Source organism: Olea europaea, chromosome 9 (assembly GCF_002742605.1).
Source record: "Olea europaea var. sylvestris chromosome 9, O_europaea_v1, whole genome shotgun sequence".
NCBI classification, from domain to species: domain Eukaryota; kingdom Viridiplantae; phylum Streptophyta; class Magnoliopsida; order Lamiales; family Oleaceae; genus Olea; species Olea europaea.
In genome coordinates, this window is record NC_036245.1 from 12,328,876 (window position 1) to 12,337,003 (window position 8,128).

Sequence of the window (8,128 nt, forward strand, 5' to 3'; positions counted from 1 at the left end):
TATGAACTTGTGGTGTGATAATCAAGCAGCTATTCACATTGCCACTAATCCAGTATTTCATGAGAGAACAAAGCATATAGAGGTAGACTGTCACTTTGTTCGTGAAAAGTTACACCAAGGATTGATTTCGACTAAGCATGTCAAAACATGAGATCAATTAGTTGATGTGTTCACTAAAGCCTTAACCGGAACTCGTGTAAAATATATTTGTAACAAGTTGGGCATGATTGATATCTATGCTCCAGCTTGAGGGGGAGTGTTATGGAATTATGCATTAATTTAGGTTTAACTTTAGTCTTTACATATTTAACACGTTTATATATGGAAGGTGCATAAGTTTAGATTGATTTCTTATTTTGATAGGATTGTTTCCTTATGTGTATATATATGTAACACACGTTTATGAAGAACATATGTAATTTCTCCCAAATTTAACAAGCAGCATGAACAAGGTTAGAGATTCTAATGTACGACCAATCAAATTAACTTAGTCTTATACTGTAACTAGTAGATAACAATAGATAGTGAAGTTCAAAATCAAAGTTGTCAAAACATTTGAACATTCAGTTGGCAGACTTAAATGTTTTCTTCCTTTTTAAGTTTGAATTTTGACGACAGGTAAATTCATTAAAGAACACATCAAGGGGTTCACTCCAGTCTTGACAACATTTTCAACAACTGTCAATCTAGAGAACTGATAACAGATGAAGAGAATTAAAATGTAAGTACTTCTGTTTCTTCCAACAAGCAGGACATAACATTTAAACCAGCAACTCTCACCATTATGTATACACCAGCGGACAATTCCTAAAGTAGGTCAATCAGAATTTTTAATGTTATGTGGGACCAAACCTAAAGAAAAGCCTGAAGAATTAAGGAGCGCATGACTCACGAGCTTTAAGGTGTATGCCTCACTTAACCGAGGCGTGCGTCTCCAAAAAAAGTCTTCACACGATCAGTGCCATGAGGTGATTCTTGTTCGCCTCGCTCTAATCTGGGCCTCAGTCGGGATTTTTTAAACAATATCTACATCTCTCTATAAAATAGGCAAAACTAGAGGCCAACTTATCATTAAAAAATCTTACAGTTACTTATTGTTTTTAAAGAACACTAGCAGGAGACCGTGGATGTACATTGGGAAGGATGATGCCCACTAATGCAAGAAATTCCTGTGTAAAATCTGAAATGACATTGACTTTTTTGGCAGACAAGACTAAATGGACATCAAAAATATGTTAAAACTTCCTCATAGATATGGTTTCATCTGCTACCCTCCTTATCCCATGTCATGGTTTGGCCCATAAAATCATTTTTCTATTCTCGCAACTTGCTACTTGATATCACAACATATGCAACTAAGTCGTGTAATAGATGTTTCAACACAGAGTTATGTAAGGGGCACACGTAAAGAGACATATTTATAAATATACAAAGGTATGGCACTGTAAAAAGAGAATGATGCACGTAAGGACACGGAACGTGCACCTGAGTAATTCATGACTTGTGGGAATGAAACCTGGTCAGCAAGCTGCAATTGTTTATAATATCCACAAATTATTATACATAAACGTTTCAAAATTTCAGTAAATCAAAAGAATGCAAATCACAATGATGTGACATAATACCTGAGAACTAGGATTAGTTACTAGTGCATCCTTTCAAAGATCCATCTGCACCCTATCCTGATCATTTGGTATCACCCTATCAAAAAACATGAGGTGAAGTGTTATTGTCAAATGAAACAAAACAACAAAAAACCGCATGAACAGAATATAATATGCATCACTCACCTCCATCTGTGGCCAAAAGCAATCCAATGGGGGCAAGAATCATAAAACCAAAAACACAGATCCATAGTTTCAGTATACAAATAATTCATAATGGCACATAGTTCCTTTTAGCCAGTAGAAAAAAATCCAAAAGCCTAAAGAATTTGAGAAAATTCATTATGAGGAAAAATTTACCTCCCTGTACCTAGCCAGATACACCTTTAATGGATCAACGTAATCTTCAAATCCCAAAGTTGCCATAGCCCCCAGCAAATCATCCCCATTAATTGTCTTTCGTTTCTCTTTCGAACACTTGTCACTTTCCCTTGACATTTGAACCACCAAAACACTTTCAATTACAGACCTCAATAACGTGACATTCACAACTTTCTTTTATATACTTGCAAAAATTCACATGTCTAACATTGAAAATATACTTATATCTGTTACTTATGCAAAAGATTAAAGTAAGCAAATTTCATAAAAGAGTGAGATAAACCGTGCATCGTTACATATACATTCAATACATGAGATAATATGTCGGAGTGTAACATTAAAAAAATATATACAGATACCTGCGAATGTGAACGTGTTTATTTATTTGTATTGTTGATCTAGAACTTTCACATCAATCACATAAAGAAATATATAAATTTGAGGTTATAATTTCCACGAGATTGTAATCCTGCATAAAATTAACAGGCGATCCTCTGTGTGTGTCAATGAGCTTGTGTTTTCTGGAAAATTTTGAAAAGCACTATCTTTGCATACGAGGGGGAAAAAGGACAACATAAAACAACCCTTTTTTCAATCCACAAGCAACATACTCGCTGGTGATAAAACTGGTGAACTCAGCGACACATTTTTGGATGGTTTCTTTAGCGTCCTTAGTAGTCTTTCCGTTGGTCGGGAGCGCCTTCTTCATTATCCTACTGTTGTTCGCAATAGGAAGAAATCTGTCCTGCTCCCTAAAACTCTACTGAGGGCTCTGATCGCCACCGCTGTCGTGGCTGCCATGACTTCCCAGCGGACCAAACGAGCCACCAGCCCATCCATCCACCATTCTACCATGAGCAAAAAATCCTTTTTCAGAGAGTGACTAAACATAGTGTTGGAAAAAATTGAGTGAGCGGCTCACTTTTGGCACAATTTTCGATGGGACCCATTGGTCCAAAGTTGATATGTGTTCTCCTTCGCGAGAACATCGATTTCATGTATTTATTTGCCAAAAATGAAGCTCGGGTGAATGAGAAATTGAAGCTCGAAGTTGGTCATTGAAAGTTGGTTTTGTGGGAAAAAAATACATTTATCCCACGTAGGAAAACCAAGGAAACTTAAACCACTTTATATATGGCTATGCTTTGGAGATGTGTAATCATGTGTAGCATAGAGGCTCTCTCCACATACGTGCGCACAGGGGTGCAAATCACTAACCGAAATGGCTTTTGGACCTTGAACTTGGGTGTGGGCGCGACTTACGCACACGAATGTCGGACTGAACAAGGCAAAATGGCCTCATCAGAGAGCCCACATTTTGCCAATTTTTTTTAGCTTTCTCCAATGACTTCTGAGTTTCTGAACTGCAAAAATTTCAATGGACTCCCAATGGTCACAGTGTTAATGGGAAGTAACTCTAATGGACTCTCAATGGTCACAATATTAATCGGCAGTATGCCTATAAAAAGGCTCATTCTCCAGCAATCTAACACACTCGAAAATCTCACCTACATTTCTGCATACACAGTTTTTTCTTTGCATTCCTTATCCAGTAAGGTTTTGTTCTTGTGGTGATATTGTTTGGATATTAGATCAGTTCGCCAGAGTAGTATCTGCGGTGCTTAGATTCTACTATATACCGTTGTATCCTGAAAATAGACGCTCGAATTAAAACTCAAGCACGTACGGTGAGAGGGCGAATCTGTTTTAAGGACACTGTGTTTACACAGGCCTCAGATTAAAAGTTTATATGAAGTTATAAACATGTCGTTAATTTTTTAAATTTCTGTTAATTTTCAGCTTTCCCGTTTAGATTTATTAAATTAAGTGTCTTACATACTTTAATATAATTTAGTTCTAAATTTAATTAACATATTGTGGTTTATGACAATTTAGTTTATTGTGTAATTAACTAATATTATAAATCGGTATGAGAAAATCCAGTATTTAATCTTATTGTATGCGTAAAATCAAGTTTGTGCAAATCCGGTATATAATCTGTGCATATACGATATGCTGCATATACGGTATGCTACATATACGGTATGACGCATATACAATATCTAAAATGCATATACGGTACCCGTAAATTCGGTATCATTCCACCAACATAATTTTCAACAAATTTTATACATATTGGTAGTAAATAAATTGTTTATTTTATTTTATTGAGATAAACAAATTGTTTATTAGAAACTAATTTTTGTTTCATTTTCAGAAATGGCTACCGAACCAACCAACATGGATGTGACCCAAACTGCTCTTGCTGGAAATCAGGCTGTGGGTTCTAATGTAGCTCAAGGGCCAAGCTCCATTGTGGCTCAAACTGTGGGTAGAATACCAAGTCATGTTGTGAGCCAAACTAGCCAAACTGTAATTGTTCCGGTTAATAATGGAGAAAAATTGGAGAAATTCAATGGCTTGAATTTCAAAAGATGGCAACATAAATGCTTTTTTATTTGACCACCTTGAATTTTGCGAGATTCTTGACTGAAACTTCTCCAAAACTTAATGAGGGCGAGGGAGATGTGCAAGCATTGAGTGCACTTGATGTTTGGAAGCATTCGGACTTTTTGTGCCGAAATTATGTCATGAACAGCCTAACAGATGTGCTGTGCAATGAGTATAGCACCATGAAAACTGCTAAGGAATTGTGGGAGTCCTTGGACCAGAAATATAAAACTGAGGATGCCGGGGCTAAAAAGTTTATAGTCTGCAAATTCCTAGACTATAAGATGGCGGGCTCCAAAACTGTTATTAGTCAAGTGCAAGAACTCTAAGTGATTCTTCATGAAATTCATGCCAAAGGAATGATGTTGAGTGAAACTTTTCAGGTGGCTGCAATTATAGAAAAATTCCCCCCCCTCCCCGCGTGAAAAGATTTCAAGAATTATTTGAAACACAAACGAAAAAAAATGAACGTCGAAGAACTCGTTGTAAGACTTCGAATCGAAGAAGACAACAAGAGTTCCGAGAAGAAGTGGTTCAATCCTAGTGTGGCCAAAGATAATGTTGTGGAGCTTGGTCAAAGTAGTAAGAACTACAAAAACAAGTCTAGGCCATCCGGTGACAAAAGAACCAAGCAAGGACCGAAAGGTGGAATTGTCAAGAAGAAATTCCTAGGGAAATGCTTCAATTGTGACAAAGTGGATCACAAGTCTTCGGAGTGAAGATTACCGAAGAAAAAGAAAGAAGCGAACGTGGTTCACTACATGGCACAAGATGTGTCGGAGCTGAATCTCGCAGCAGTCATTTCTGAAGTAAACATGATGGGTTCAAACCCTAAAGAGTGTTGGATTGACACCGGTGCTACAATGCATGTGTGCTCTAATAAAGAGATGTTTGATACGTTTGAAACTGTTGAGAACAGTGAGAAGTTGTTCATGGAAAATTCGGCAACTTCTGAAATCAAGGGTCAAGGAAAAGTAGTTCTGAAGATGACCTTGGGAAAGGAACTGACTCTCAACAACGTGCTTTATGTGCCGAAAATTCGCAAGAATTTAGTGTTCGGGTCGCTTCTGAATAAGCATAGTTTCCACATTATTTTTGAGTCAAACAAAGTCATTCTATCAAAAAGTGAAATGTTTGTTGGAAAAGGTTATTTTTCCGACGGTATGTTTAAACTCAATGTAATGGTTGTGAAACCAAAAATGAATAAAGTAAGTTCTTCTGCTTATTTGCTTGAGTCTTCCAATTTGTCGCATGGTAGACTAGGACACGTTAACTATGATACTTTACGAAAACTAGTTAACTCTAACTGTATACCTAAGTTCAATAACAATTCCAAACATAAATGTGAAACTTGTGTTGAAACAAAATTGGCAAGGTCATCGTTTAAATCAATTGAACGGAACACAAAATCAGTAGATTTAGTTCACAGTGACGTGTGTGATCTAAAACTTGTACAAATAAGAGGTGGCAACAAGTATTTTATTACTTTTGTCGACGATAGCACAAAATACTGCTATGTATATCTGTTTAAAAGCAAGGATAAAGCTATAGAGAAATTTATTCTCTATAAGAATGAAGTTGAGAATTAACTTAATAAGAAAATTAAGGTGCTGCGAAGTGATCGAGGTGGTAAGTATAAAGCACAATTTGCTGAATTCTGTGCACAACACAGAATCATACATGAAACCACCGCCCCTAATTCACCGCAACAAAATGGTGTTGCTGAACGGAAAAATCATACATGGGAGCTAGTGGATCTTCCTCCAGGAAGCAAACTACTAGGCTACAAATGGATTTTCAAAAGAAAAATGAAAGCAGGTGGAACTATCGAGAAGTATAAGGCCAAATTAGTAATTAAAGGCTACAAACAAAGGGAAGGCCTTGATTACTTTGATACGTATTCTCCAATGACGAGAATAACATCTATTAGGATGATAATTGCGATTTCCACTTTGCGAAATCTTGAAATACATCAAATGGATGTTAAAACCGTCTTTCTAAATGGAGATTTAGAAGAAGAAATTTACATGGAACAACTTGAGGGGTTTTCGTCACCAGGACAGAAAAAGAAAGTCTATAAACGGGTGAAGTCACTATATAGCTTGAAACAAGAACCAAAATAATGGCATGAAAATTTGACAATGTCATGATTGAGAGTGGATTTAAAATCAATGAATGTGACAAATGTGTTTACGTCAAAGATACTAAAGATGGATATCTCATCTTATGTCTTTACGTTGATGACATGCTTATTGTTGGTAGTAACAATAAGATGATTGAATCCACTAAAAATATGTTAAACTCGAGATTTGACATGAAAGATATGGGTTTAGCTGATGTTATATTTGGAGTGAAAACCTCAAGAACATCAAATGAACTTGTTCTAAGTCAGTCACATTATGTGGACAAAATTTTAGGAAAGTTCCATAAGGATGATACTAGCTTGGCTAGAACACTAATAGATACGAGTCAACATTTGTCTAAAAATAGAGGAGAAAGTATCTCTCAAGTAGAATACTCGAGAGTTATCGAAAGTCTAATGTACTTAATGAGTTGTACTAGACCAGACATAGCCTACACAGTCAATAAACTGAGTAGATACACGAGTAATCCAGGAGCTGATCACTGGAAAGGAATTGTAAGAGTACTAAGGTACTTAAGATATACTCGTGACTATGGACTACATTATACTAGATATCCAGCAATCATTGAAGGATACAGTGATGCTAATTGGATATCTAATATAAAAGACTCAAAATCCACCAGTGGATATGTGTTCACATTGGGTGGTACTGCCATATCGTGGAAATTCTCTAAGCAAACGGTTATAGCCAGATCTACGATGGAATCTGAGTTTATAGCTCTAGATAAATGTGTTAAGAGGCTCAATGGTTGCGCAACTTCTTAGAGGATATTCCAAGATGGTCAAAACATGTGCAACCAATTTACATATATTGTGATAGTCAAGCGGCAATAGGAAGGGCACAGAGTAACATATATAATGGTAAGTTTAGACATATACGTCGTAAACACAATACCATAAGACAACTACTTTCAACTTGAGTTATCACTATTGACTATATAAGGTCAAAAGATAACATTGCGGATCCGCTAACCAAAGGGTTAAATAGAGAGTTAGTTATGAAATCATTGAAAGGAATGGGACTTAAGCCCTTGAAAGAATAAGTCATTACAAAGAAAAACCTAATCTAGTTGACTGGAGATCCCAAGATCTAGGTTCAATGGGAAAACCTAACTGTAAAGACTTGATAAAATCACTGTGGGGTATTATCTCCTGTCCATTCCTATGATCTAACAGTGATGCTCGTAAGGTTGAAGGTTAAACAATAGGCTTTTAATGATTCTTATGCATCATAAATCGATCCAAGTGATGCGGGTTACTTGTAATAAGAAATCACCTATGTGAGAGAGAAGTGGGGCGCCTTCTAAGAGAATTGTGTGGAGCTCAATTCTTAAGAACTCTCACAGAACCGGGCATATGTTCATGGCCAAAACGAACATAACAATGAGAATTAGATTGTGTTAGGAAGAATCCTGTGTGAGGTATATCATCGTTTACACAAACGACAGAACAGCTCAAGGACATCGCGTCTACTGGTCAGCCAGTAAAGTAAATATACCTGCACAAGGGAAGGTTCAAAGGGTAACGCCTAGCTATCCTATGCAGGATT

At 36.6% G+C, this 8,128-nt stretch overlaps 1 long non-coding RNA gene across 1 annotated transcript; it reads right to left on the reverse strand.

Annotated features, from left to right (window-relative positions):
- Positions 1-1,631: 1,631 nt before the first annotated feature.
- On the reverse strand, positions 1,632-2,094 carry LOC111400061. Its single transcript, XR_002703831.1, has 3 exons — positions 1,975-2,094; positions 1,791-1,796; positions 1,632-1,701 (listed from the first exon to the last, which is right to left on the reverse strand). It is a non-coding gene; the product is annotated as an uncharacterized LOC111400061 (long non-coding RNA).
- Between the last annotated feature and the right edge of the window lie 6,034 nt (positions 2,095-8,128).